This window comes from Bos taurus, chromosome 15 (assembly GCF_002263795.3).
Source record: "Bos taurus isolate L1 Dominette 01449 registration number 42190680 breed Hereford chromosome 15, ARS-UCD2.0, whole genome shotgun sequence".
Lineage (NCBI taxonomy): Eukaryota > Metazoa > Chordata > Mammalia > Artiodactyla > Bovidae > Bos > Bos taurus.
The window spans coordinates 83,400,321-83,412,910 of NC_037342.1; the positions used below are offsets into that span (position 1 = coordinate 83,400,321).

At 45.1% G+C, this 12,590-nt stretch overlaps 1 long non-coding RNA gene across 2 annotated transcripts in view; it reads left to right on the forward strand.

Moving 5' to 3' along the window:
- LOC100849053 (uncharacterized) overlaps positions 1 to 6,011 on the forward strand; it is a 35,431-nt gene extending 29,420 nt beyond the window's left edge. The window contains exons 6-7 of one of the 2 annotated variants that reach the window (XR_009490744.1): positions 2,621 to 2,864; positions 5,830 to 6,011. This is a non-coding gene — a long non-coding RNA (uncharacterized lncRNA). The remainder of the gene's footprint in view (positions 1 to 2,620; positions 2,865 to 5,829) is intronic. The other variant, XR_009490743.1, reaches the window with a different exon arrangement.
- Positions 6,012 to 12,590: the final 6,579 nt, after the last annotated feature.

The following is a 12,590-nucleotide window of genomic DNA, read 5'->3' on the forward strand; positions in this document are numbered from 1 at the left end:
CTGGCTCTAGGTGAGTGATCACACCATCGTGGTTATCTGTGTCATGAAGATCTGTTTTGTACGGTTCTTCTATGTATTCTTGCCAGCTCTTCTTAATCTCTTCTGCTTCTGTTAGGTCCACACCATTTCTGTTCTTTATTGTGCCCATCTTTGCATGAAATGTTCCTTGGTATCTCTTTCTTGAAAAGATCTCTAGTCTTTCCCATTCTATCGTTTTCCTCTATTCCTTTGCACTGATCACTGAGGGAAGCTTTCTTATCTCTCCTTGCTATTCTTTAGAACTCTGCTTTCAAATGGGTATATCTTTCCTTTTCCTCTTTCCCTTTAACATCTCTTCTTTCCTCAGCTATTTGTAAGGCCTCCTCAGCCATTTTGCCTTTTATACTATATTTCTTTTTCTTGGGGATGGCCTTGATCTCTGTCTCCTGTACAATGTCACAAACCTCTGTCCATAGTTCTTCAGGCACTCTATCAGATCTAATCCCTTGAATCTATTTCTCACTTCCACTGTATAATTGTAAGGGATTTGATTTAGGTCATACCTGAATGATCTAGTGGTTTTCGCTACCTTCTTCAACTGAAGTCTGAATTTGGCAATAAGGAGTTCATGATCTGAGCCACAGTCAGCTCCCGGTCTTGTTTTTGCTGACTGTATAGAGCTTCTCCATCTTCGACTGCAGAGAATATAATCACTCTGATTTCCGTATCGCCCATCTGGTGATGTCCATGTGCAGAGTCTTCTCTTGTGTTGTTGGACGATGGTGTTTGCTGAGACCAGTGTGTTGTCTTGGCAAAACTTTCTTAGTCTTTGCCCTGCTTCATTTTGTTCTCCAAGGTCAAACTTGCCTGTTACTCCAGGGATCTCTTGACTTCCTAGTTTTGCATTCCAGTCCCCTATGATGAAAATGACATCTTTTCTTGGTTATAGTTCTAGAAGATCTTGTAGGTCTTCATAGAACTGTTCAACTTCAGCTTCTTCAGCTTTACTGGTTGGGGCATAGGCTTGGATTATTGTGATATTGAATGGTTTGCTTGGAAACAAACAGAGATCATTCTGTCATTTTTGAGATTGCACCCAAGTACTGCATTTTGGACTCTTTTGTTGACTGTGAGGGCTACTCCATTTCTTCTAAGGGATTCTGGCCCACAGTAGTGGATATAATGATCATCTGAGTTAAATTCGCCCGTTCTGGTCCGTTTGAGTTCGCTGATTCCTAGAATGTCAGTGTTCACTCTTGCCATCTTCTGTTTGACCACTTTCAATTTACCTTCATCTGAAGTCATGGGTTCAGATACTATTAAATGGTGTCAGTATTGAAAACTCATCCCCATAACCCATGGTGGCCTTGTCACAAGGGTCCTTCAGGTTTTGGTTTTCAGAATTACAGATTCTGTATTCTTGTTTCCAACCCAAATACCTTGCAAGGATATGGGTCTGTTCCGCCTACCCCCAACACCTAAGTCCTTGTGTTGAGCTAAGTCACCAATGCAAACCTCCTCTTCCTTCACTGTCACTTCCTCCTTATGACCCTTTTCTAACAACAGGCCTGATTTTAAACATCTCTCCATTAAATAAATTCTGTAACACTGAACCCAAATGTCTCAATTCCATCTTCTTCAGAAGTCCATTAGCCTCATGAAAATGTACTGATAATATACCCAATAACAGAGGAAACCACAATGATTCTTATTATTCATTTGGTGAAATTTGTCACCTTAAAATCACCCTCAATAGTCATCAGTTATCATCAATATATATGTATATATGTTCAGTTCAGCTGCTCGGTCGTGTCCGACTCTGCAACCCCCGCACCCCATGGACTGCAGCACACCAGGCCTCCCTGTCCATCACCAACTCCCAGAGCCTACCCAAACTCATGTCCATTGAGTCGGTGATGCCGTCCAACCATCTCATCCTCTGTTGTGCCCTTCTCCTCCCACCTTCAATCTTTCCCAGCATCAGGGTCTTTTCTAGTGAGTCAGCTCTTTGCATCAGGTGACCAAAGTATTGGAGTTTCAGCTTCAACATCAGTCCTTCCAGTGAACACCCAGGACTGATTTCCTTTAGGATGGACTGGTTGGATCTCCTTGCAGGCCAAGGGACTCTCAAGAGTCTTCTCCAACACCACAGTTCAAAAGCATCAATTCTTCGGTGCTCAGCTTTCTTTATAGTCCAACTCTCACATCCATACATGACCACTGGGAAAACCACAGCCTTGACTAGACATGTATATATGTAACCATGTATTGATGTGGTATACGTGGTATACTATATATCCCAATTACTGTAAAATCATTTTCATTATAGAAATAAGAAAAATTCATCAAAATGGAAGCTAATATATGCTGTGGAACTAGTTAACTAACTAGTAACCATAGTATGGTATATATATGTAACCGTATGTATATGTAACCATATATAATTATATGTAATTTATATATATATATATATATATATATATATATATATATATAAAACCATAGTGGTTGAGGGTGCGAGAATATAATGAACAGTTTTTCTATTCTCTTTTTCATCTTCCTGAAATTTTATTATACTTTTATTTTTTTAAGTGCTAACATGTAAAGAAATCTAAGAATGACATTTTCCTTTTGAAAACAGAGAGCTGGTAAAATCCTTTCAAACTATTTGTTCCTATTCACCCTTTTGGAGCTGTGTGTGACATCGACCTTGATCAACTGGTTGTACAAAGCGAAATACAGCAGATGACGAAGACGTGGTAGGCATCTCATTTCTCCCCTGGTGAATCAGAAAGTGTTGTCTTCTGCTGTGAATCCTGTTTGAAGAACTAAGGTTTTGATCAGAATTAAGTGTAAACGGTGTCATCTCTAAGCTGCAATTATAGGTAACTGAATACACTCGGCCCTAACTGCTGTTTTCTACATGGGTTTCTATGCAAATGTAGATAACCTTCTGTAGCAAAGGTGTTTTATATTACAGGATATTTTTATATTCACATCTCATAAGAGAATAAGATAAAAGATACATGATTTTCTGGCTCAGGTCTGTTTAATTCAATAGATAGTCCTCTGAAAAACAACAACAACAAAAAAAACTTTATAAAGATTGTTATCAGGCATAGGGATATTCAAACGCTGAAGCTCGTAACTTTACTTCTCAAAATTTTAGAGCAGTTGAATCTTAAAGCTCAGGACCTTTAGTATTTTCAGTGGTTCAGAAAACAAGATTTGGGGGTGTTAACTGGGAAGTTGGAAAAGATAATAAAACTTTTAAATAAAGCTATGTTCTTACTTCTTCCATACCTACTACTTTACATCTAAAGGGCAAACTTTATCTCCAGTTGACATCACCATCACAGAATCAGAGAACTTTCATGGAAGATGCATCTGCCCTTTCCTCCCAGTGGCCATAGCACAGGTCCAGGCTCAAGGATCAACGGAGTCATAAGAACAATTCAGAAGTACAAAGTTAACATTAAAGACACAGCGATTCGTCCATGTGTTCTACAACAGAGACATAGAGAGATTTAGGAAATAACAAGAAAGAATTGAATGGCTAGGACCTGGAATCTTGGAGTTGAAAGAAGGAACAAGAGAGTTGAGGAAAAAAAGAGGAAAGCAAATCCTAGTCTCAAATATTTCTGGTTCTAGGACATCATGGATACTTGGGTGAGAACACTGATACCTAGTTAATACTTTCCTCTACTTCAAGCATCAGTTGAGAATAGACATTGCTAACTAAATACGGAAGCACAAATATCTGAGATCAAGTCAGCCACTGTTCTGATAGGATAATGGAAAGGAGAACAAAATGCCCAAATAATGTGAAGAAATGAAGGAAAAGCCAAGGAAACCTTAGGTCTAAGCTATGAAGCAGTGGGAATAACAGAGGTAAATCTCCAAGCTAAAAGTTATACCAACACTATTGATTTTTTTTTCTCAAGCAAAAGTGTCACTGTATGGTAAGTACAATGGTAGAAATTATAGAATGTCAGAATATGGGGAAACTTCCCCAAGTGACGTCCTTTTGAGGATCTCAAAAACTAGCAATCAGAAGGAAAATTTTATATAAAATTTACTGAAAGGCAGCCAGTGATCAAGAGGTATTAGGCTTTCCAAACCTGAATTTCTCTGGAGCAACACCCAACTCACATATGCTTAAAAGGAAATGCCTTTTGCAGTACAAGTGGAGATGCAGCCCTTGAGTATCAAGAGAAACTGTAAAATCCAAGGCAAAATTTTTTTCTGATGATTCCTTCTCTACTTCTAGTTAATTTTATCAGACTGATTCAAAATAAAGATTATTTAAGCAAGGCAATCTGCAGATTAAGATTGTACACAGAACATCATGGAATGGTAAGTGCATTCGTGAGGCTAAAATACAATCTCTGTGGCGGTGAGTGGTGGGAAATGGGGGTCAAGAAGTTAGATTGGGCTGAATTATTTCAGAAATAAATGTTGTGCTATATGATCAGGGTCTCGTGAAAAGAGAAAAAAAAAACATGAGCATGTGAGAAGTATAGTTTTCTACTCAAATAGATAAAGTGATACATAAGCAACACTGTGCTAAATAATAATGTAATCTAGTCTGAATAGAAAAATTATGTTCTTAATATTTGCAAATGATGTGAACGACAGAGGCTTAGTCTCCAAAATTTACAAACAGCTCACGTGGCTCAATACCATACAAACAAACAACACAGTCGAAACGTGGGAAGAAGCCCTAAATAGACATTTCTCCAAAGAAGACGAACAGGTAGCCAAGAAGCACACGAAAAGATGTTCAAAACCACTAGTTTTTAGAGAAATGCAAATCAAAACTACAATGAGATACCACCTCCCACCAGTCAGAATGGCCACCATCAAAAAATCTACGAACAGTAAGTGCTGGAGAGGGTGTGGAGAAATGAGAGCCCCACTGCGCTGCTGGTGGGAACGTAACTGGCTCAGCCACCGTGGAGAGCAATGTGCAGGCTCCTCAAAAACTACAACTAGAGCTGCGTAAGGCGCAGCACCGCCACGCTCGGGCATACAGCCACAGAAAACCGAGTGTGCGTGCCACCCAGCGATCGCTGCAGCACTGCTTACAATAGCAAGACGTGGAAGCAACCTAGATGTCCGTCAGCAGAGAAATGGGTAAAGAAAACGTGGTCCACGCATACAGAGAAATATTATTCAGCCATGCAAAATGAAACAATGCCATTTGTAGTAACATGGATGGGCCTAGAGATTATCATACTACATGAAGTAAGTCAGACAGAGAAAGAAAAATATATCACTTACGCATGGGATCTAAGCAATGGATACAAATGAACTGGTCTATGAAACAGAGACAGACCCATAGCCTCAGAGGGTGAATTTATGGTTCCAGGAGCGGGTGTGGGTAGAAGGGACAGACCAGGAGTTTGGATTGATATATCCACACGGCTGTATTTAAAACAGACAACCAACATGGACCCACTGCACAGCACAGGAAAACTTGCTCAGTATTCTTCAGTAACCTAAATGGGAAAAGAATTTGAAAAATAATGAAAAATATTTTAAAATTTAAGAACATTCATAATTTTAAAAAAGAAAAATATATGTTCTTATAGGATCAATCTGTATTTTGGAATCTGTCTCTCTGCACTGCATGGTCTTTGGCTTTCAGCCTAGAGATGCAAAAGGGAAGGAAGGAAAGAAGAGAGGGAGGGAGGGAAGGAAGGAAACCAAAAAATATGGCATTCTTTTAAAATCTCAGTGTTGAGAGTATTCCAGTTAGCGCGCTTTCCAAATTTCTACCCCCAATTCTGTAGTTCTTTATTTTAGAGTATATTAACTATCAATTTACTAACACCTAACTTGCCTCAGGTGCACGGCAGAGAGGACCCTTTACCTACACATTAAAGAGCCATCATGACCTCAGTCGAGGAGGGAAATGTAGTGGCGAATGAAGAACTTCATTTTATTCAAGAGGCTGGTGGGAAAATACATTTTAATTAAATTCATCTCAGTATTTCCTTTCCCCCATTAATAAAAGCTTAAACTGGTAAGTGTGGCTGTTTTTTCTGTGTGGAGAGGTGCTGGGTAGCACATTTTTTAATCCGTTCATCTGTCGTTGGACACTCAGACAACCCAAGTCTTGGCTGTTTTTCACATAATTATCTGGTACTCTTTGGCTGTATACTCAGGAGCAGAATTGCTGGGTCACGTGGACCTTCCATACCGCTTTTCACAGTTGCCGCAGCAGCCTACATTCCCGCCTGCTAAGTCGCTTCAGTCGTATCCGACTCTGTGCGACCCCATAGATGGCAGCCCACCAGGCTCCCCCATCCCTGGGATTCTCCAGGCAAGAACACTGGAGTGCGTTGCCATTGACTTCTCCAGTGCATGAAAGTGAAAAGTGAAAGTGAAGTCGCTCAGTCGTGTCTGACCCTCAGCGACCCCGTGGACTGCAGCCCACCAGGCTCCTCCGTCCATGGGATTTTCCAGGCGAGAGTACTGGAGTGGGTGCCACTGCCTTCTCCGACATTCCCATCAACAGTGCACAAAACACTTTTGGTCATTTTTGGTAACAGCCATTCTAACAGGTGTGAATGATAGCTCATTATGGTTTTGATTATTATCAGGCTTTATTTCCCTGATGATCAGTGATGTTGAGCCGCTTTTAATGTGCCTTTACCAAGCTTTTAATTAGATTTTGGGGGCTTTTTATTGTTCCATTTAAGAATTCTTTACATATTCCCAATACAAGTCCCTTATTGGATCTGAGCGTGTTAGTCTCTCAGTCTCGTCCGGCTCTTTGTGACCCCATGGAAAGCAGCCCTCCAGGCCTCTCTGTCCATGGAATTCTCCAGCCAAGAACATGGGAGTGGGAAGCCATTCCCTTCTCCAGGGGATCTTCCCAACCCAGGGGTCGAACTCCAGTCTTCGACATTGCAGGCAGATTCTTCACTGTCTGAGCCACCAGGGGAGCTTGTGCTATTCAGTGTATGATTTGCAGATATTTTCTTCTGTTATGTGAGTTGTCGTTTCACTTTCCTGCTGGTTTCCTTTGCTACAAAAAGTTTTTAATTGGATGAAGTCCAATTTATATTTTTCTTTTGTCACTTCTGAGTTTGGTATCATATCTAATAAGTTGTTGATCAATTCAGGGTCATGAATCTTAACATTTTTTTGGCATTTTGGAATTTCAACTCTTCATTTATGTCCTTAACCGATTCTGTGTTAACTTTTCATGTGTTGTGAGGTAGGGATCTAAATTCATTCTTTGCATGTAAATGTTCGGCTACCCCAGCACCATTTTTTGAAAAGCCTCTCCTTTCCCTATTGAGTTGCCTAAGTAACCTTGTCAAAACCCATAGAATGAGCTGTGATCGCCCCCCACCCAGTTACACTCCGAATGAGCTGTGATCGTCCCCCTCCAGGTACCTGTGACCTGTGACCCTCCAGGTACCAGGTACCTGTGACCGCCCCCCCCAGGTACACTCCGAATGAGCTGTGACCGTCCCCCCCAGGTACACTCCAAATGAGCTGTGATTGTCCCCCCAGGTACACTCCGAATGAGCTGTGATTGTCCCCCCAGGTACACTCCGAATGAGCTGTGACCATCCCCCCAGTTACACTCCGAATGAGCTGTGACCGCCCCCCCCAGTTACACTCCGAATGAGCTGTGATCGTCCCCCCAGGTACACTCTGAATGAGCTGTGACCATCCCCCCCAGGTACACTCCAAATGAGCTGTGATCGCCCCCCTCCCAGGTACACTCCGAATGAGCTGTGATCGCCCCCCAGGTACACTCTGAATGAGCTGTGACCATCCCCCCAGGTACACTCCGAATGAGCTGTGATCGCCCCCCTCCCAGGTACACTCCGAATGAGCTGTGATCGCCCCCTCCCAGGTACACTCCGAATGAGCTGTGACCGCCCCCCCCAGTTACACTCCGAATGAGCTGTGATCGCCCCCCACCCAGGTACACTCCGAATGAGTTGTGATCGCCCCCCTCCCAGTTACACTCCGAATGAGCTGTGATCGCCCCCCCAGTTACACTCCGAATGAGCTGTGATCGCCCCCCAGTTACACTCCGAATGAGCTGTGACCGCCCCCCCCAGTTACACTCCGAATGAGCTGTGATCGCCCCCCCCCAGGTACACTCCGAATGAGTTGTGATCGCCCCCCCCCAGGTACACTCCGAATGAGCTGTGACCGCCCCCCCCCAGGTACACTCCGAATGAGCTGTGACCGCCCCCCCCCAGGTACACTCCGAATGAGTTGTGATCGCCCCCCTCCCAGTTACACTCCGAATGAGCTGTGATCGCCCCCCCCCAGGTACACTCTGAATGAGCTGTGACCATCCCCCCAGGTACACTCCGAATGAGCTGTGACCATCCCCCCAGGTACACTCCGAATGAGCTGTGACCGCCCCCCCCAGGTACACTCCGAATGAGCCGTGACCGCCCCCCAGGTACACTCCGAATGAGTTGTGATCGCCCCCCTCCCAGTTACACTCCGAATGAGCTGTGATCGCCCCCCCAGTTACACTCTGAATGAGCTGTGATCGCCCTCCAGGTACACTCTGAATGAGCTGTGACCATCCCCCCAGGTACACTCCGAATGAGCTGTGATCGCCCCCCAGGTACACTCCGAATGAGCTGTGACCATCCCCCCAGGTACACTCCGAATGAGCTGTGACCGCCCCCCAGGTACACTCCGAATGAGCTGTGACCGCCCCCCAGGGACTCTCCTTAAAGTCTTCCATCGGGACTTGGTTGATCTTCATGTTGTGTTAGCGTCAGGTGTGCGGCAAAGTGACTCAGTCATACGTGTACACACGTCGTGTGATTTTTGACCACCTGTATTTCTGCTTTGGAGAAATCCCTATTTAGATCTTCTGCCTATTTTTGATTGGGTTTTTTAAATGTATATATCAATAGATGAATTGCATGAGCTGTTTGTATATTTTGGAGGTTAATCCCTTGTTGGTTTCTTTACTTGCAAATATTCTCTCCCATTCTGTGGGTTATCTTTTCACTTTGTTTATGGTTTCCTTTGCTGTGCAAAAGCTTCTAAGTGTAGTCATTTTATTTATTTTTATATTTATTTTCATTACTCTAGGAATATTCTCCCTCTTAATTATTGCTTTACAAAATTATCTTTAAAATCATATAAGAGAAGAAGTTATGAACAAAAATATATTTATACTGACTTTATTTATCTAATAACCTTTATAAATGGTTTTTATTTCCTCAAATGGAGTTAATTTCATGTCTAGAATTTTTTTTCTGCACGAAGTACTCTCTCTAATTTTTATTCTAAGGCAGATCTGCTAGCAATAAATTCTGTTTTTATGTGTGTAGGAATGTCTAATTTCCCCAGTTTCTAAGGGCTGTTTTTACTTTTGCTGGATATAAAATTCATTTTTATATTCCCTTTCCTTCAGCACTTTGAAGATATTATTCCATTATCTTCTGATCCCCACAGTTTGTGATGAGAGCAGCTATTTAATCTCATTTTGGATCTCTTGCACACAACTTGCTTTTCTCTTCCTGTTTTCTAGATTCTTTCTTTGATGTAGATGACTTTCGCTATGTTGAATCTGATGTGTCTAGATATGAATCTCCTTGAGTTACTGTACTTGGAATTTGTTGAGATTCTTGGCTTAATGTTTTTCATCACAGTTTGGAGACTTTGGCTACCGTCTTCCCAGCTCTTCTGCATGCCCCTCTCTCTCTGCCTTCTCACTTCCCCCCTGTGCTTGTACTGGTGTTCCGGGCGGTGCCCCGAAGAGCACCGAGATGCTGCTCATTCTTCATTCTTTTTATTTCTCTTCACCACCCTATATCCTCTCAGCCTAGCTTGAAGATTTCTAATTCTTTCTTCCAGCAGGTCAGATCTGCTATTGAGCCCCCTCTTGTGAATTTTTCATTGCAGTCATTGTACTTTTCAACTCCAGAGTTTCTATTTGGTTCTATTTTTATAATTTTAGTCTCCTACTGACATTCTTCTCTACTTCTTGTACATTTCCTTTTATTCTTCTTCTTTTTTTGGCTCTTTGAATATATCCCTAATAGCTGATTTAAAGTCTTTGTTAGACTTGTTGTCTGAACTTCCTCAGGAATACTTTTGGCTAATGCCTTTTTTCCTATGTATGGGCTATATTTTCCTAATTTGTTGTATGTCTCATAATTTTTTTGTTGTTTAAAATTGAACATTCTGAATAATAAGGCAACTTTGAAAGCCAGATCCTGAGAGTTTTCACTAGATCTCTAATATTTCTTGTCTCTGTTTGTTTACTGGCTTGCCTGGGCTAGTTGTAAAGTCTGTACCCTTCCTCATGTGACAACACTGATGTCCCTGCCTGATTACCTTGGCGGTCAGCTAATGGCTGGAATGAGACATACTTAAGTGGCTTGAACCTACAAGTTTTCCACCCATTGCTGAAGGGATGTGTAAGTGTGCCGGTTCATTCCTTCAAGATTTTGAGAGTTTAAAACTCTGCCTTAGCCTGCACTTTCTGCTCACACAGAGCCTCAGGGTCAGCCAGAAATTAGGGCTTTCCCAGCTCTTTCCTTGGCACACACACACCCTGAACGTGTGTGAGGCTGACTGATTTCAAGGGATACGTCAGAACTCTACAGGGCACTTGTGAACACATGATTCCCTAAATTTTCACTGTAGATTTTTTGTCCAGCATCATTTTTGTTAATATTGCTACTGGTATTGCTTCCTCAGTAACCTGGCAGCTGGTATTCTTAAAAAGCCTCCTACTGGTATTTCACAGATACCTTGGATTAGGGCTTTGTCACTGAATGCGCTCTGAGTAGAACCACATTAAGATCATCCCCGTGGTTAGGGCTTTTCCAAGGAGCTGCCATGCTGGTGAAACAGTGACAGTTCTCTGGCAGAAAGGCTTTGGGGGAGTTTAACTCTGTTTTCCCCCCTCCAGTGACGAGCTAGGCTGCTGGTTTTCACAGCTACCGTTCTCCTGAGGCAGTGGTTTCAAAGGCTACCAGGAAGGAGGCAGTCTTTAAGAAACTACTGTTTTATTAGGTTTAATAATGATACTGTTTAAAAGAAACAAGAACTCTTTACAGTGTGTTTCAGAACACATACTGAACTATTTAAAGGTGAAATGATGTATTGCCCAGTCCAGAAAAATATGAAGAAGGGGACGATTGATAGAACAAGGCCGCCAAGGGTCATCGTTGAGGCTGAGGGATGACTCCATGGGATCCACAGTCCTTTTCCTGCATGTGTGAAATGGTCCACGATAAAATGTTAAACATAAAACTTTCAAATGCACCTCATCCCACTCACAGGTAAAGCCTAAGCCCAGGAAGGCCCGTGTGACCCGCCGCGGCTCCTCGCTCCCTGCTCCAGCCTCGCCTGCTCCTGCGCCCCGCAGACGCCCTGCCTCGCCTGGCGCTGGCGCCTCCTCCCGCGGCCGGCGAGATCCTGTGCCCAGACGCTCCGGGCCTCGGATCAAAAGCCCTCCGGAGGAACGACTTTCCTGCCTGCCCCGTTTACATGTGCGCGCGCGCGTACCTGACTGTATAAAGGCGGTGGAATATGTAAAACCTTCCCTCTTCAAAGCTCTGTCGCGTGGGCCAGTGCGGTTTCAGCACTGCTGTCGTCTCCGCCCCACAAAAGAATCAACAGGACCGACCGCCGTCAGCGGACCTCATTCGAATCATGCCAAACGCGCGGTCTCGGGCAGGCACTCCCGGGCGCCACAGCCCCGCGCCGCCGACCCTCAGGTGCGGGGCGCGCGCGCGGGCCGGGCCGTTGGCGACGGTGTGAGCACGCGGCCCGTGCCCTCCGCGCGTGCCCCGGTCCGTGAGGCTGCCCGCCCGCCGCCGCAGCCTCGGCCTGGAGCCCGGGCCCGCTGGAGTCCGCGGCGGCCCTCGCGCGGCGCCCCCCGCAGCCGGGCGCAGCGGGGCCGCAACCGCAGAGCTGGGCCGGGAGGGGGATGGGGAAGCTGCGCCCCCGGGTACCGGCTGCCAGGCCCGCGGGCACAGCCTGCAGCGTCGCGCCGCTGTGGGCCTGCGTGTGAGTTTCGGGACCCTTGGTCGGTGGGTGGCTGATGCTGGGAATAAACTTACACGGCTGGGGGATGGGGTGGGGTGGGGGTGGGGGATGGGGGTGGGGGATGGGGTGGGGGTCGGGATGGGGGATGGGGGTGGGGGGTGGAGGATGGGGGTGGGGGGTGGAGGATGGGGTGGGGGTCGGGGGTGGGGTGGGGGGTGGAGGATGGGGGTGGGGGTCGGGGGTGGGGGTGGGGGGTGGAGGATGGGGGTGGGGGTGGGGGGTGGAGGATGGGGGTGGGGGTGGAGGATGGGGGTGGGGGTCGGGGGTGGGGTCGGGGTGGGGCGGGCCAGGATGTTCCCAGTAACCCCACGGCCAGAGTGCTTCCCAAACCACGTACAGTTGGGAAGAACCCAAGTATTCATTTGCTGCTTTTTGTTTATTCCTTTCAATATCCCCTCTTCAAAGCGTGTTTTCGGTAACTCAACCATTTTACACACACAGCATCCTCAAAGATACAGGCAAGTTGGCTACTGTACAGAATACAGTCTCGTGACCTGGGGATCCCAGGGTCACGGAGCAAGGAGTGGCAACAGTGACTCTTGCTT